This window comes from Motacilla alba, chromosome 2 (genome assembly GCF_015832195.1).
Source record: "Motacilla alba alba isolate MOTALB_02 chromosome 2, Motacilla_alba_V1.0_pri, whole genome shotgun sequence".
Lineage (NCBI taxonomy): Eukaryota > Metazoa > Chordata > Aves > Passeriformes > Motacillidae > Motacilla > Motacilla alba.
In genome coordinates, this window is record NC_052017.1 from 125,187,572 (window position 1) to 125,204,974 (window position 17,403).

The window sequence follows — 17,403 nt, forward strand, 5'->3', positions numbered from 1 at the left end:
GGTGTTTGAATCTAGGTAGCTACAACTTGCAGAGAGATGCAAACAAAGACACAGCTTAAAGGGGCAGATAATTACTATTTCTTTGATATATTAATTTTTACCATTTCTACATAACCAAATTATCTGCTAATTCACACAGTTTTACAGCTTTAACTGAAATTATGTGTTTAAAAAAATTTCTCAAGAAAGTTTTTTCTCAACGTGCTTGAAATAACTTGTGGCAACACAGTAAACCCTCAAGAATAAAAGGTATAATGTTAATAAAGACTGGCATGCTAAGAATAATGATAACATTTTCATTAGTAGCTCTGTTATTCTACTAAAAGACAACAGATTGTTGTGACTACAATAGCAAAGTATGACTTGAAGGGAAATATCTTTCTTTTAGACAACCGATGTAATTGGGAGAAAAAAAACACCAAACAAACAAACAGGTATACTTCAGAAAAAAACTGCCCAGTTTAGCCCAGGCTGAAAGAAAGTCCCTGCACTGATTTTTATTGGGTTATGTTAGTAACCTAGACAATCTGAAAGAGAAGATATTGAAATCTGTGGAGAACAATGGAGTTAAAGAGAAGATCTAAGAGGAGAAAGAGGAAAAAATAATGACCTCCACTGGAACCTTGAAGTGTGGTCGACAGGCCAGAGATGGGGTGGCTAACATGTACCATTGGAGCAATAACCTTCCTACAGGATTTTAAATTTGATCAGAATAATGATTTTTTTTCTTCCTAGATTCATCTATGGAAGTTGCCTTTTTTCTGCCAGGAAAGAAGCATTTCAGATACGCTGTGTTTTCTCTATGAAAAATGCAAGATTTATGTCACAGTGTTTTTAACACACTAGTTAACTTTTCCTACTGGAGTGAAGGCTTATAAAATAAAATCAGATTCATTGATAAATGCTCCGATTGTAAAAAAAAATACTGAAATGAATGAAACATCCAACCAACATGAAGCTGAGTAATCCTGGGGATTGATATACCAATGCAAATGGTTTACTGTGTTGCATCTGGATGGTTATTTCATGGTATCTCAGTGATATAATGTCTCTGTCTACATGATACTCACTACTGGGTAAATAGTGGTGCAGAATTCACAGTGAGTACCCAACTGAGCTGGTTAGAACTGAGTCTAGGCTTGGCCAGCACCAGGCTGAAGTGACCACAGTTACCTTACCCTGACATTGCAATAAAACCTGTGAAACATTGCCTTGCTACATTGCTTAGTACACATTTGGGTGGAGAACATTTTTCCCCTCTTAAAGTAATGTTAACAAAGAGAATGATTTCCAAAAGTAGCTTGTGAGAAACAGTCCTCAGTGACCCTGTGGCAAAATAATGGGAGCCATATTTAGCTGCTGGTTCTTGAGTCACAGGGAAGTCACAGCAGAAATGTGACAGTGATAACAATCTGGCTGTGCGGGGAAGCATGGAGTGGTACCTCTCTCAATAGTTTTGCAAGTTCCATTCAGGAAATAACTACTCTCTGAGATGAAACACCACCACTGATTGAACTAAAAAGTCAGTTTCTCAACAGAATGCCGGATATTCTATACAAAGATATCCTGTGGAAGCAGGATGAGCCTGATAGAAACAGAGTAAACCTTTAAGTCTGTTTGACTTCACCTTGGAGTTATCCTTTACAAAATATTGCAGCTCAGAGGATGTTTCTAATGCACTCACGGGAATAACCAGTTCTCTACAGCATAGTATTTAGGGAATGATCCAATTAACCTGAATATAATAGAGAATACTTCTTCCAGAGTAACAGAAGGGATTTAGAAACCAATGCTACTTACCATCACCTTCACAGGGAGTATATTTTTAACAGGTATTTAAACGTGCGTACATAAATAGAACACATCTAGATCCAAGCGACTCACTTTCAGCAACTGAATAATCTGAAAACATGGTATTCCTGACATCCTAAAAATAAAAACTGACATTTAACATTCCCTCCTTTTTTTCCCCCCCAGGAGTTTGCTATAGACTCAACATCTCCACACACTGGTAATTACAACTAGGGACACAATGTACCTTTCTCTCCCTTTCTTTTTCCTTTCTTTTTCCCCTTAACTGTTTTCAAATAGCTAATAACATGTCACTATTATTCTTTTCATGACAAAAATACTTGCCCTGCTATCCCATATTTTAAAGTGATATTCTAGATGAATGCCTTGGTAACAAATCAACATCAGCAGGTTTCCTTTATGGAATCACAGTCATACATAAAATACAATAAATCTGGTGAGGTTTAAATAATGATGCACTTTTCTTAATGAATGCAGATTAAATGGATATTTTATTTGTGTTTTGGAGGACCTTTTTCAGCTTTCATTTGTGTTGAAATTATTCCGTGAGAAAAAAACTTCCCTGAAATAAAACTATTGTATTCTTTCAAGGCCTCAGTCTACTGTCATGGTGTCAATTTGAAAGTAAAGTACAGAGAAATTTTCTTCTAAAACTTCTGTTTGTCAAGATCATTCATAATTATATTAACTTTTGTTTTCTGTAAGAAATGTGGGGTTTCTTTCTGATGTGATGTCTTCTCTGAGAAGCATCCAAATAAAGTGGCCGAAAAGTGCCATCTGCTGCCTCCAGAGGAAATAACTGAACCTGAGCAATTACACCATGGCTGGAAGAGTGGAAGAAGCCCTAGCATCTTCCTTTTCTGGCCACTACAGGAAAGACTAGGATCTTGGGGGAAGAAAATAACATTTTCTCCCTTAATTGTTAGAATCATCGAGTCATTTAGGTTGGAAAAGACCTGCAAGATCATTAAGTCCAACCTTTGACTAAACACTACCATGCCAACTAAAACATAGCACTAGCTGCCATGCCCAGTCTTTTCTTGAACACTTCCAGGGGTGGTGACTCAGTCACCTCCCTGTGCAGCCTGTTCCAATATTTGACAACAATTTGCCTGAAGAAATGCTTCCTGATGTCCAGCCTGAATCTCCCATTGCGCAGCCTGGCCATGACCTGCTGTCCCATTGCTATTTATCTGGGAGAAGAGGCTGAATCTTGCCTGGCTACCACTGCCTTTCAAGTACTTGTAGAGAATGATAAGGTCCCCCTGAGACTCTTCTTACTCTAGGCTAAACACCCCCAGCTCCCTCAGCAACTCCTCATATACCTCATGCTCCACACCTTCACCAGCCCCATTGCCCTTCTCTGGACATGCTCCAGCACCTCAAGGTCATTCCTGAAGTGAAGGGCCCAGAACTGAGGACAGGATTCAAGGTGAAGCCTTATCAGTGTCGAGTACTGGGGGACAATCTCTGCCCTGGTCCTGCTGTTCGCACTTTTTTTTGACACAGGCCAGGATGCCATTGGCCTTCTTGGCCACCTGGGCTCATTTCTGGCTCTTGTTCAGCCACCGTTGACCAGCACCTCCCAGGTCCTTTTCTGCTGGGCCACCTTCCAGCCACTCTGCCTCAGCCTGTGGCACTGCCTGGGGTTGTTGTAACCCGAGTGCAGGACCTGGCACTTGGCCTTACTGAACCTCACCCAACTGGCCTTGGCCCATGATCCAGCCTGCCCAGACCCCTCTGCAGAGCCTTCCTGCCCTCCAGCAGATCAACACTCCCACCCAGCTTGGTGTCATCTACCAGCTTACTGAGGGTGCACTTCATCACCTCATCCAGATCACTGATAGAGACATTAAATGCGACCAGTTTCAATGCCAAGCCCTGCCTTTGTTAGAAGCAATAAGATATTTCGCCTTTGGAGAAATGCACTTCAGCAACACAGACCTTTTTCATCATCTGGTACATCATGCCTATGGTTTGAAAGCAACTAATGGATATATTCAGCTCTATTTTGTATGTGCATACATACCTAGGTCATCCACTGGGTTTCTCTTTTGGCCTTGGCATAGTGAAAATAATTTTATATGAACTTCCTTAGTATGGTTCAATTTAAATCAGTTGTCAAACATTAAAATTATGGATATAAAGCTGGATATAAAGTTTCTACATCTGTTTCCTTATTCTTTTTGCTCTCTTGCCCCTTACCTCTAATGACTTTAAGACCCCATTTCTACACAACAGACAAAAAATCTTAGCTTGTATTCCCTCTAACTCCAAAGGAGTTATTCTGGTATGGCTGTCCCAGTTCCTTCAGAGAGTAGCTCTATCTGCAATTGGTGTTGTTCTTCTATTTCTGCTACTGTACTGACATCCTAAATCTGTCTAAAAATGTTTTTCATCTTAATCCAGGATGAACTGGTATCTCCTAAAATAGAAGATGTATTGCCTGCAGATTTTATGAAGACTAGGTAGCAGTGCGCTAAACCACTGCATTTACATTGGTCTTTCCCAGCTCCTAGAAATCTGGTCTTTCCAATCCCTAAGGATGATAATGAGAAGAGAGGGATGCAAAAGTAGAAACAGAGGAAATGTTTCTGGGTGCAGCATTGCTGCAGGACTTAATGAGGGAACTTTAAGACTCCAAATTAGACATTAAAGTATTGAAACAGACTTAAATAAAAAAAAATGTACTTGTGCTTTTTCAAAGATTTATTTTTAGTGGCTTCAAACATACTAAGTCTCAGATACAAGTGATAATTAGCTGCTAAAACAAATGTATTTATTTATTATGGGACATAAAAGGTTTGGAAACAACTGGCTGGATGGAACAAAGTAATAAGATTTTTTTATTTTCTCATATGCAGAGAAAAATCAGCTGCTGTTTAGATCTTGCTCCAAAATTTGGTAAAATTCAAAAGTAATGGATTACTTTTCTTATGGGAGCATATGTATTCTCAGTTAAAAGGAGCATGGGATGGCCCACATGATAAAACTTTGAAGTCTTGAATACATTGGGCAGGCAGTTCCAAAAAAATACATCTTTTTCTCATTTTACCCCACCATATGATATTTTACATAATTCACACACTGCATACTTTCCTGAAAATGGACCAGACACAGAAACTAAAATAATGATGTTCTCCAAATTACATCTGTTGTCTTTGGCCATCCTAGCTGAATTCAATCAAGACTTCACATCCTGTTAAAAATGCTACTTATTCTTGAGGCACCACTGTCAGTCAGTTCACCTTATTTTTCCCACAGCATTTGAAGTGAGCTTGATCCACCTCATTTTGGAAGCAGACAGTCATTTACTGTCTTTCAGCTGAGTTTCAGTATTTGCTCACTGAAGGGGCTGGAGATTCCAGCTGAGGATACAATACTTTAACGCATTTTGTCTAGTTTAACATGTAATCACACTTTCAGCTAAATGGAACAGCACATACAAGAGATAAGTCCCGTGAGAATAGGTCTGAAGTTTAGGTGATGGCTACAACAAATTAAGGAATTACACCATTATCTATCTGATACCCACTACTGAAGGAGATCTTACAGTCCAGAAAATTCAGTCTGTGTCCTCTTTAGAAGTTGAGCTGTGTCGATTTCACTGCCACCGCCCCATCCCATTTTTAATGTTTTTATGTACTCAACATTTCACTCAATAGCCTAGCTTGAAAAGTAATTATAATGTGATTAAAGTTTACAACAGGAAGTAAAGGAAAAAAATTATTTTTTAAGTATATGGTTTAATCTGAAAGCAAGTTGGAGACTTTTTTTTCTTTTGTCAAGGAACTAAACCAATAATGATTTAAACTGACAGATTGTTTTTATTTGCTTTGTGGCAAAAGAAAAGACATTTTTAATTGATAGAAGTCGCTGAAGTCACAACATGAACTTCAAATCTCAATGAAGTGTAAAGCCATTTTTGTCTCTTATCTGCAGGGTATTTGTTACAGCTGTAAAACACTTTGTAGCTCTTAACACGTGAAGAACTTTCTCCTAATACCTGATAAGTCAAATCATATTTGTCTACAATTTTTTGCATAAAAGTTCCTAGCATGTTGATGGATATAGGAAATTGTTCATGACACTATTTGTGAGCACCAAAAAAAGTGATTATTTTGTCAAAATTCATAAATGAACTGAAAATGAAACTGAAAAGCAGATAGTTATATAAAAAACATATTTGAAAGTATACTTCAATATTATAATTATAATTATTATTATTATACAATTTCAGAGTTTGGCTTTGAGAATGAGATCACTGCAAATGCTGACTCGGAAAGATTTGGAAGGAAGTTAATGAAATATGAAGGAGAACAAGAGGTTTTTTTAAAAAAATATTTCTTTTTGTCTGCAAATGCCTTTCCTCACTGTTAAAGGAAGAAATACTCACTGCACTTTCCGCAGTGCCACAGTGGGCTGTTCTGGAATCACACAACTCTAGGGCTGGGAACAAGTGGGTCACAGCAGACAAGAACATAAATATATTAGCAGATCTTGGAAAACAGTGTACTTAATGACTGTCCTTCTGCTAGTTTCCAGGCCTAGCTTGTGCAAGACCAAAATTAATCTTTGAAAGGCTACATACTCTCTTTATTCAAAGAGACAAAAAATATATGACCGATTTCAATATGTGTCTTCACACACTATAGACCAACAAAGTTACACATAGCATAGCCCATAGTATTGAAAACTCAGGACAATTACAAATAAGCATTTCTAAAAACATGTCACTAAGAGGTGAGCTAATGCCACTGTCATTCCCTTCCAATGGTTAAAAACATACCACCCTTTGTCAGGTTTTTTCTCACGATATCTCAAAGGTTTTACAGCTGCTTGAATCCAACAGCCTTTTGGAAGGATAAGTGATATAACTTTGTTCTCCTGGCTTCAGATAAAGATACATGCTTCTCATCCATGCGTCTAACTTCTTGAGTAAATGATGGCATTAAATTAAAAAAAAAAAAAGACATACCCCTTACAAAAAACCAAAAAGACCAACCCAAAACTATTCCCCACGTAATACACAATCCCATTGCTTTTCAACAGCTAAAAAAAAAATTGAGAAATAAAAACCAGATTAAAGTCCCTAATGTTATTCCTTGTCATTTTTTTTAAAAGCCAAAAAGAAATTATTATACCTGAAAACTAGATTTCAAAGTCAGAGACTTATCTGGCCAAAGACTGCTCATTTTTAACACCCACATATTTTATTAAAGCAATACTTTAGAACAGTTCAAGGGACAGTCTTCATTCAGTCATGCTTAAAGACAAAGATTTTAGATATTCCTGCTTTCTGCCTCACACACTATTGAGGTACACATCTAAGAATAATCTTTTTGCATAACTCCTCCATCTGTATTCTCAGGTAAAAAAACAGGCAAAAAATTCAGTAAAAAACATGGTAAGTGAAGAAAGAGAACATCAATGATTAGGAAAAATTGGTATGAAATTACTGTAGAAGTGAATGAGATGTTCTTCCAACAACTCTGATGAAAAAAAGAATAAAATTATCTTCGTATTTTTGAAAAGCTGTTGAATGGTTTTGCACCACATGTTCTGTGAGTATAAAAAAATATCTCTCCCAAACTCTTCTAACATGTAACACTCTACCTACAGAGAAATCTGCTTCTGCTTTCCAAAAAAATATAAGTCTTGAATTGGAATGTCACATTGAAAAGTTACTGAGGATTATTTTGAACATCCCAGTATGGAAAGCAATACAGCCTTTATTAAGTCCACATTCAATATAAAATGAAATGTGTTGGAGACATATTTCAATGATCACACTAAAAACTGCAGCTCTGTTGCCTGAGAAGGCAGGAACATAAATAAAAAGCTTTCAAGAATTTGGGTCTCATTGGGTCTCATGATCCCAGGACTGGAAGAACAATAGGACTGCTTAGGGGCCCACCCTGGAACTCTGGAAGTCAAACAGGTTGTGAAACACAACAGTGATAGCAAGAAGGAGCTGTTAACCTGAACACCGACTCTGTTTCTGTTGCTGAAGGAGGCACAATATCCTGAGAGGTTCAGCAATGGCACACTGACAGCAGCAAAGCCTCACGTAGTTTTGGGAGTCTACTAGGAGGAAAGAACCAAGACCAGAAGATGAAGAGAATGGCAGGGGAAAAAATATGAGCAGAAAAAAAAGACACTTCTGAAAGAAAAACCAAATCAAATCTAGCCATGTGGTTAGTTCTATCCTTTCCTATCCATGCCTGAATCTTACACCTCACATTTTCATCCCCAATTTTCTTTAATAGGCACGCACATCACGTTGATTATATCCCATGGCAGGTGATGCACCACAAATCTATCCAGTTTCTAACCAACTTCAAACATGATTTTCTGCTTCTCTGTGGGCTTTGATGGTGCGTCACTGTAACCTTGGCTACAGGGCAGCTATTGATTCAAAATACAAATACAGTGTGAGAGAATTTCACAGCACAACAGGGCTATTGTGGCTGTCCTGAACAGCCCCTGTTTCAGCAGCAAATGGAGAATCCAAGTTTCCGAGCACCTTGCTAGATGTTTTACATCTAACATGCTACATTTAGCATTCTGATTTCTTCTTGTACTTGTTCAGGAACTTGTGACTGAGATATAAAAACAGAATGTACATGCAACATAATATTACATTAATAGGGCACAAGCATAGAACTAGAAAAGTGTGCCATCCAAATGATGTCTTTTTACAGTGACAAAGAAAATGAATGGTATAAAAATCACAAGACACATAATAAAAAAAACAACAAACAAGAAAACAAAAAGAAAAGCCAAAAATTTTGTCACCATTGCCACCACTGCAGTTGTTGCCCAACATGGACAGAACTCCTTAGCACCATATTCTGCAACTTGGCTCATCCCACCTATTGCCATCATGACTGAGACTCGAGACTTTATTTCTCCAAGACTTTTATGACTTCATTTTGCCTTCATTGTGATAAAAGCTCACACTGTGACTGAGATGGTGTGCCCATGATTATTAAAATGTAATTAAATACTGTAATTTAGCTATCTTTCTACATTTTTTTGCTACCATTCAGTCAAAGCAAAAACATTCTACCTAAGTTTGAAATCTGAGCAAAAATGCAGAGCAGCAGAGAGTCATGCTCATGGGATCCTGTGTCTTCCCCTGCCTGCAGCCCCATCCAGGCAGGAGCGGCTTTCCCCTGTGAGGTCCCCCCAGGTCCTTTCAGTCTGGCTCCTTACAAGCACACTCAGGCTGGCTGCCTTTCCAACCAGTCACCTGGGATAGCAGCAATGACAACAGAAGTGGTGCAGCATCCAGGGGGATTTGTGCATGAGCACCCCTATGCAGAATCCTCCTCCTTAAGCAACAGAGTCACAGAATGGTTTGGGTTGGAAGGGGACCTTAGAGATCACCTTTTTCCACCCCCCACACACCATGGCAGGGAAATTTCTCTAAACCCCATCCAGTCTGGTCTTTAACACCTCCAGGGGTGGATCAACAAGACTTGGGACTCTAGAGAATTGAATTTTCATTAATTTTCCAATCATGATGTACTCATGATCTGGGCATAATTTTTCAATAAAGTGTATGGAAGAAAGGATAGTAACTCATATCAAAACAATCACAATATTGTATTAAAAAAAATCATACTCTTCCTTACACTTGACTCTTCCTAACACTTGATTCCCCATATTCTTTCCTCCCAAAAAAGTTAAAATCTGATATGATCCCCTTTCAGCTTTCTGTGAATTCCTCCAAAATTCTGAGGAGATCTTAGTCTTAGTAAGTGTCCACTTCGAAATATTCCAGCAAAATTTTTCCCTTTCTAAAAATTTAATTTCTTCTGGTGAGTGTCTGTATTATTACCTATGAATGATAAGTGTAAATGTATGTTGTTTTGAAATTTTAAGTACTTAATGTGACATATTGCACATTCTTGTGATAGTTAAATACGGTGCTTTCTTTCTCTATTGAAAACATAGGAGCACAGACTACACATTCTCATTTACATTTTAAGGACTCCACATTATATGTGTAAAATTATACTCACAGGAAGCAATGCATAGTTAATTTGCTACTTTATTAAATACATTGCAATTAGTGGAAATTACACATTGAAATATTAGTACTACATGCTAAAACTTCAATGACTTGCTCAGCTTTTCAAATTTTTTAATGCAGTGAAGCATAAAACCACAGGATAAGCTTACATCCCCACATCTTCCCATCTTACTGGATCCCTTCTATGCAATCCTTTGCTTAACAGTGTGAAGTCAGAACTGGAAGATGTATACTTACTGAATAAAATACATCTGTTTGTAGCAGATGTATTATCAAGCCTTGGAATGCATTTTATTTAAATGCACAAAATTTCCAATAGCTAAAAAAGGGAAGTAGACCAGCGCACTCCACAATTTCATACTAACCACAAGTATCTGGTTGGACTAATGTAGGAGGGGAGGTCCAGGCGAATTCTTTTTCTTACTTCCCTATGTATTTTATGCTTTAGATTCACGAAATACATTTGGGTTTAAAGTACTCCCCAGGATCTTCATGCTGCCCTTCCCACAGCAGCAAATCTTGGTGCTGGCTTTGTACCATGAATATGATCAGAGTTTCTAGTCCAGAAAAAGGAGAGAAGCAGGTTTACCCAATAATCCAGAATTACTAATATCAAGGAAAGCCACTGATCCAAACCCCACCAATACTTTGGAAATCCTTAGTCAGTTTGCATCTGAACAGAAGAAATTTAAATTAATTTAGGCTTGAAAAATACTCTTTGACTATTCACTCATACTCTTATCAGTTCTATCAGTTAATCCAGTTACTTGAATTTGAACAATAAGTGTTCAGACATTGTAGCTGAGGTTTGAAAGTACTTTCAGCAGTAGTCTAATTTTATGTCACTTTTAATTCACATTTAGTTGATTTGTTTCACTGTAAAAAGGACACTAAATGCTGAACATGTATGAACATATAATATTATAAAAGGAAATAAAATAATTACTGAATAACAAATAATGAATAAATCAATAAATAATAAATATATTATGGACACACTGAAAATCCTTATGGTAAAAATATATTTCTATAGCGAAATAATGTTTCCTATCAAGGAAAGGTCACAGACAAGGTCTTCAACTTTTATGCAAATTTAACCACAAGGTATGTTCTGAAGAAAATCTGGAAGTTGCAGTAATGTTTCCAGAGTGGAAAATATAGCCTGCTATGTTCAGAGAAGTATGGGAAATAATCAGCTGGAAGAAACTGGAGCTGGGATTATGCCAAGTTATTTTGTTGCAGTAATATCAGTATGCCCTAAAGTCTGTTCTGTAAATGAAGGGCTTTTATCATAGTTAATGTAAACATGATGTAGGAGGTGAAAGAATTTTGATAAAATTACTTTTATCAAAAGGATTTGGATATGGATTTTGATTTTCATGTACATTTGAGAAGTGTCCAGATGCAACCTGCAGTGATTCTGCACATCTGTGCCCTCTGCTTTGAGGCACAAATTGTACCATTGAACCAATTACTAAACCTACTGCCTACACTGGGGGCCTTGTTGTCATGAAAGTGATTTATTTTTTACGTGGAACTGCCTAATCAGGAGAGCAAGAACATACAACCATATTATTTGGAAATATTTTAGGAAATATGACTTAACATGGAGTATTAAATGACAAAAAACCCCAAACTGACAGATAACAGTCTATATTAAAAAAATCAAAAGTAAGTAAAAAATTTTATCATCAGTCATTGCAGTTTCAAAGGTGTTTACTCTAAACTGCATTAGTAGTAAAAACCAATAAATATTAAATATGTGCATATGTATAGGCATCATTTTGCAAAGCCAGACACTCACAGGACAGCATGAGTGCAACACCATGCTGTAGACAGGGAGATCTGACAAATCTTGGTGAGGAGCTTGTATTCTGCATTGTGTCTGGGCTTCCATTCTAAAACTTCTTTAGAAACTCCAGTTCTGATCCAAGCAACCTTTTTTTTTTTCCAAAATGGCATATGTACAGCGCAGTGTGATAACTCTCTTTGCAATTCACAAACTTAAAAATCTTTAATTTAAAAATGCACTGCAAGTAAACTTATGTTTTCAACTTTTTTCCATCCCAAGGTGATACTCTGCCTTGCTTATCTAATGCACCATGTCTCAGGTGCAGTTTTTAAACACTTGCAATCTGGATTTCTTTCAAATATTTAAAATATCTGAAGTACTTTGTTTTTTAAAAGAGCTGGGATGACTGGTGTTCTGCATAGCAACATATTTAGTAGTTTTATCTCACTTTTGATAGAAGAGCCCTTTTATGAAATTTAGTTTGCACATTTAGCAGTAATTGGAATCAGTGTGTCATGAATCTCAAATAGTTTACTAATTAGCAAGTTGGACTACAGATGTTGTAATTATTTTATTATCATGTCTGCTTTCTCTTCACACTTAACAAGTCAGCTGTTAATATTATCATTGATATTCTTAAACAAGGATAACATATCAAAAACATTTATATGTTCATGTCCCTAAACTCATGCATTGTGCTTGTGAAAAGAGTGCCACTGAATTGGGATAAAAAACTTTAGGCACTCAAATGCAAGGAAATTACTTTGAAAAGTTACTCAAAAGAACTATTACTGTGTCCTTCATATTAAGCTAATCATAAAGAGTACCATCTATTATATAAACTACATATGTAGCAGTTAGACAGATGTAAAATGGATTATAATAAAGAAAATTAGGAATTGCTACTGTTTAGTAAAAGTGATTACAAATCTTTGTTGATTAAATTTTGTGAACTGCTGTGTCCACTAATGAGCACACAAGCTGATTTAGTAGAATTAGTCCTTTGTATTTGGTAGAGTAATACATCCCTCTTTGTGTTGAAGGGACAAAAGAGAAGTGTCATCAGGAGCTGTCTGCCTGCACATACAAACACACTCTATAGAAATTGCCATGTTATTGGAAGCATAGAGGAATGCCACTAGGAAAACACAGGAAACCCAAGCCAAGATTTGAGATAGCGAAATTGATTTATCAGACATTTTCATTCAGATTTGAGAGGGATACTTCAAAAGCCCCTGTTTTGCTGCTGCCTGTTAAAAGCGCCTATGGCATTCTTTATGATTATTAGTGAAACAGAAATTAAATAGCAACTGACCCGTACAGTGCTCACAGGAGTCACATGGCTCGGAGACCCAGATACTGCACTGCATCACTGTGTGATGAGCAGCACGTACATACCCACTCAGGATCTGCTTGGGAGTGCCAGTGCAGATGAACGAAGGAAATTTGATGAAGCTTCCTAAACTGGTGCCACGCTAAGAATCAATGTTCTTGTTTTCTGTTTTAAACAATATAGGACTTGTTTGCTAGCTTCTGTTCAATTAAAAAAACCAACAAACTAATGATGTCTCAGTAATGTTTACTAGAAATAGATTAATAGAAGGACAATCCTGAAAGATTCAAAATGCCTCCTAAAAGAAATCATAGGAAATATAGCATTGCCATTAAGTAGATGTGCATTGGCTATCTCAAATGTGGAAAAAACATAGCCACGCGTTCTTTAATGTGCAAAGGGTACATCAACATCCTAATGCCAGACAACATAAATTTGCTAACAGCATTATGTAGGAAGAGTATTGTTTCTTGGGCAGAATATTTTGAATTACTTGAATTATTTGTAAAAATAAATTCAGTGCCGTAGCTTTTAACAAACTCAAACTGATGACAAATTGTCAACAACATTGACCCTTTCCTTGGTTTTCAGCAGCAAACTGTGCAATGTTATCACTAATTTCCTAATGTTCTGACTCAGGCAGCAATCTACCCTTTTGTAGAATTCTGGAAGCGTAAAAAAAGAAGTCTGTTGCTTGAAGATGCCTAGACATGTAAGCGTTAATATTAATAATTTCTACTATGTTTAACTGGTCAAGTGTGTTAAAAACAGCCAAAGGTTATTGCTGCTCTATGTGTATCTCTTCTGCCTAAATATATGCTGCAACATAATTTATGTCATAAGTATTAATTTCATCCAGGCTTTCCAAACAATATTTTTTGTATAAGATATGAAATGTGAGTTATAATTCCCTCATTTCATAATGTTCTCCAATAAATGACATTTGAAGGTGTTCTGTGGCATTTTTTTTCTTTTCTTCCTCTCCTTTAGCAGCAGAATGGTATTTTATCACAAATAGACCAAGCACATGCAGCAGATCTGGGAAGAATTAGCCTTCAGCTCTTAGTTTCTAGGTCTAACAGTTACTCAAAACTTTGCATGGTTGCTTTATACAACAACATGAATAAAATTCAGGTTTCCTGATAAGTTGACATGTGGCTGCAGAACTAGCGCCTTCACAGCTCCAGTCTCAACTTCATTTTCCCAAAACAATCCATTTGCAGTACAACGGTTTTCACCAGCAGATAAAAGTTTCCTGCCACTCCTTCATGTACAACTTAGAAAATTCTCTTTGAAAGCACCCTTTCTGCTTCCAGGAATGTCCATTTTTGAAAAGCTGAATTCAGCACTTTCCTCTGCAGAACCATCTGTACCCATCCTAAAGGTTTTCTTGACCCAAAGAAAAGGAACATGTAGGAGCTAAAATCAGATATATGTTGGTTAAGGTCTTGAAAAGCAGTTGAACACCGGTCAGGCATGAGGCACTTTCATTAAAATTTTGTGAAGGCCCTATTTAAAGTCTCTCTGCATGGAAGCTCAATATTGCCATTGTTCAGTAGGATTTAGCATTTTTCTCTGTTGGGCTAGATGAAGGAGATGGACATTGGACCTCCCTACACCAGACAAGCTCCAGTGAAGACTGTCTTTCTCTGTTACCATCAAACTTTTCAAAATGAAATGAACCTAAAATATAACAACATTTTTAGGCAGACAAATGAGAGTCTGGCTATTGAATTTTCCTTCATAGAGGCTTGTCCAAATAATAACCCTCTGTCTGCAGTCACTTTCTTATGAACTACTTAATTTAAGATGATTTCAGGGGCAGAAAATTAAATCATTCACAGTGAATAAATCTTCTAATAACAAGACACTTTTATCTCACAGGCAGCAGTGTTGTCAGTACTTGGGCATAATTGGGACTAGAAATTGGTAATTTTGCTGTAAAGCAGCTAACCCAACAATAAGGACTTTTAAAACAGTCTTAATATTGACTCAGGCTGTTTACTTGAAAACTTTCACCAGCTACGTGACATTTTGCTTTGCTAAGTATTAATGGGCACAGGGTCTAAGGTAAGTCTTGTTTCCTAACCAGTCACTTGCCCTAGTTATTCATACTCTTTTAGCTGAATGGTGGTGGAAGGGAATTTATTTTCTGGGATTTTAGAAAATTGACTTAAAAGAATCCTTCATGCAAAGCACAATCCTATTGTAACATAGGATGTAGGGGAGGGTAGTGTGGGAAGCTGGCATTTTTGGTAAACAACTGGGCACCATAAAAAGCCTATGGGAATGTGAACAAAACATTAAAAGCAATATTAAGTGATAGAAAGGTCAAAGTTAAGATAAACATCGGAAAGTAAGACACTTCAAAGTGTCACTTCGTCAGTTATACTGACAGTCACCCTTTCCCTCTGAAATGTATGTTTCGTAAGCTCTTTCTCTTCAAGATGAAGCAAGCATTGGAAATTGCAATTTCCTTTGAATCCCCTCCCTCATCATGGTTCCACTAAAGGTATTATGTTTATGCTGTAAGTGCTTCATGGGCCATTTAGAAATACACACAACTTTTTTTTTTTTTTTTTCACCATAATATCACTGCAGGAGGTGCAACGTGGCAAACAGTTACTAAAATATATCCCAGGTCATTCATAGCTGCATGAGACCTAGGCAACCATGACACTAAAATAAGAGGATTATTGTTGGTTTAAACCTTGATCTGCAGAGACGATCTTTCACATCATTTTTTATTGTCATTCAGGCAAGTTTCTGGACAGTGCCTTCCAAAGTTTTCTGATCTCCTCACAAGGAGAGAGGTTGCCCCAAAAATAAAATTGTATCATCCATATTACTCCCATTTCCTAGTTTGTGTGTTCATCAGCCATAACAAAAAAAAAAAAAATCAGCTAGTTTTCCTTTTCTAGTTCTTCTTCTAGAATATGAGAGTCAGAATGTGACAGTAGGTAGTCATCATTTACTTGTACATCATAGGATTTTGACCTTTGTAAATTTTATAACAAATAAAGCCAAATAATTTAATAAATAAAACCCTATGGTTGTTTCTTGGAGTTTTAGCTGTAAGTCATGATATCACAGATTTCTTTAGGTTTGAAGACAGTCCTGGAGACTATCTATCCTGAAACAGTGCTTAATGCAGAACCAATCCTAACATTAGATCAAGTTGCTTCAGCGGAGTTTTTAAGATCTCAAGGATAGTGTTACAGGGCAATTTGGAAAGATAAACACAATAACATATATTTCTGAAGTTACCATTAACAGGAGGGATGTAGCATTTGACCAAAGTTTTCTGTTCCAAGATCTCTGTTCTGCCACACACATTCATCACATACCCAAAAATCAGGTCTCAGCTGCTCTGGGCCAGCAGCACAGACCTCTGATGACACACATGTCATCATGAATGAGGGGGAACAGGCAATCACTGCCCACTCAATGTTGGGGTCTGGTAGCTTGGACATAACTTTTCTCCTACAGGCTCTGTCTTTGTCATGCTGGGACATCCTTTCATGCTGTTTCCCTCTACCTACCCAGCAGGAACTACTGTCTTAATTATTTATTGCTTCCTAACTTGGATTGCAAACATAAGCAGTCAATGGCCCTGCTAATCACATAGCCCCGGGCAAATCTCTTTGACTTTCTGCTTAGCAAAGACCAATTACTGATCGTCCCCAGGGCCTCTGTCACCCTCTGGTATCCAGCCACCGTGTGTTACAGAAAGTGTGAGGCTAAGCAGCAGTTGCATAAGAAGGTTCATCTGTACTTCTTTGTTTGTTAGATCATACTGAACAAACATTGCCAGAGCTGGGTAGCTGCAGTCAAGGTCCCTTTTGCAGTGATTTTTGCTACACTTTTAAATTGTTGGCTTTTCTTTTTCCTTACACCCAGACAAAATTTCTCTTTTAATTTGCAGTATTGTTTCTCGTCTTTTATTGTGCACCTCTGAGAAGAGTCTGGTTTTGGTTTCTCTACAGCTGCTGTAAAGCAAAAAGGTGGTATTTCAATGGAAAGCATTATTAATCCAGACACATCTGCCTGAAACAGCCAATTAGAGCCAGAACCATTAGAATACTGCAACCCTTATGTTTTTCAGATATTTTCAAAATTTACTGTTTAATGGAAATGACTCAGGTTGCTAATGCATATCTCCAGTGACGGTGGTGAAATAGGTAATTGGTTACAGGTGGGAAGACTTACATATACAGCAAATATGATAATTATTCCCATGTCACCTCATCAAGTTCTTTTAACTTCCTACAAAGTGTTTTATCTCATAGCTTTGAAAAAAAAAAATTGCCATGTAAGGGCTAAGTATTAATGTATAGGGAAATTACCCCAATATTTCCCCATGCCCATCATTAAGTCTTATGGCTGACAGCAAAAAATAATAAAATTCTCCTTTGCTTGAGTTAA

At 37.2% G+C, this 17,403-nt stretch overlaps 1 long non-coding RNA gene across 3 annotated transcripts in view; it reads right to left on the reverse strand.

Moving 5' to 3' along the window:
- The window catches only part of LOC119697829, a 45,086-nt gene that overhangs the window by 18,656 nt on the left and 9,027 nt on the right, over positions 1–17,403 (reverse strand). The window contains exon 1 of one of the 3 annotated variants that reach the window (XR_005255953.1): positions 12,961–13,000. The exons of 1 other annotated variant lie outside the window; for it this stretch is intronic. This is a non-coding gene — a long non-coding RNA (uncharacterized LOC119697829). Of the gene's footprint in view, positions 1–1,800; positions 1,911–12,960; positions 13,001–17,403 lie in introns of those variants that run through there. One more of the 3 variants, XR_005255954.1, reaches the window with a different exon arrangement.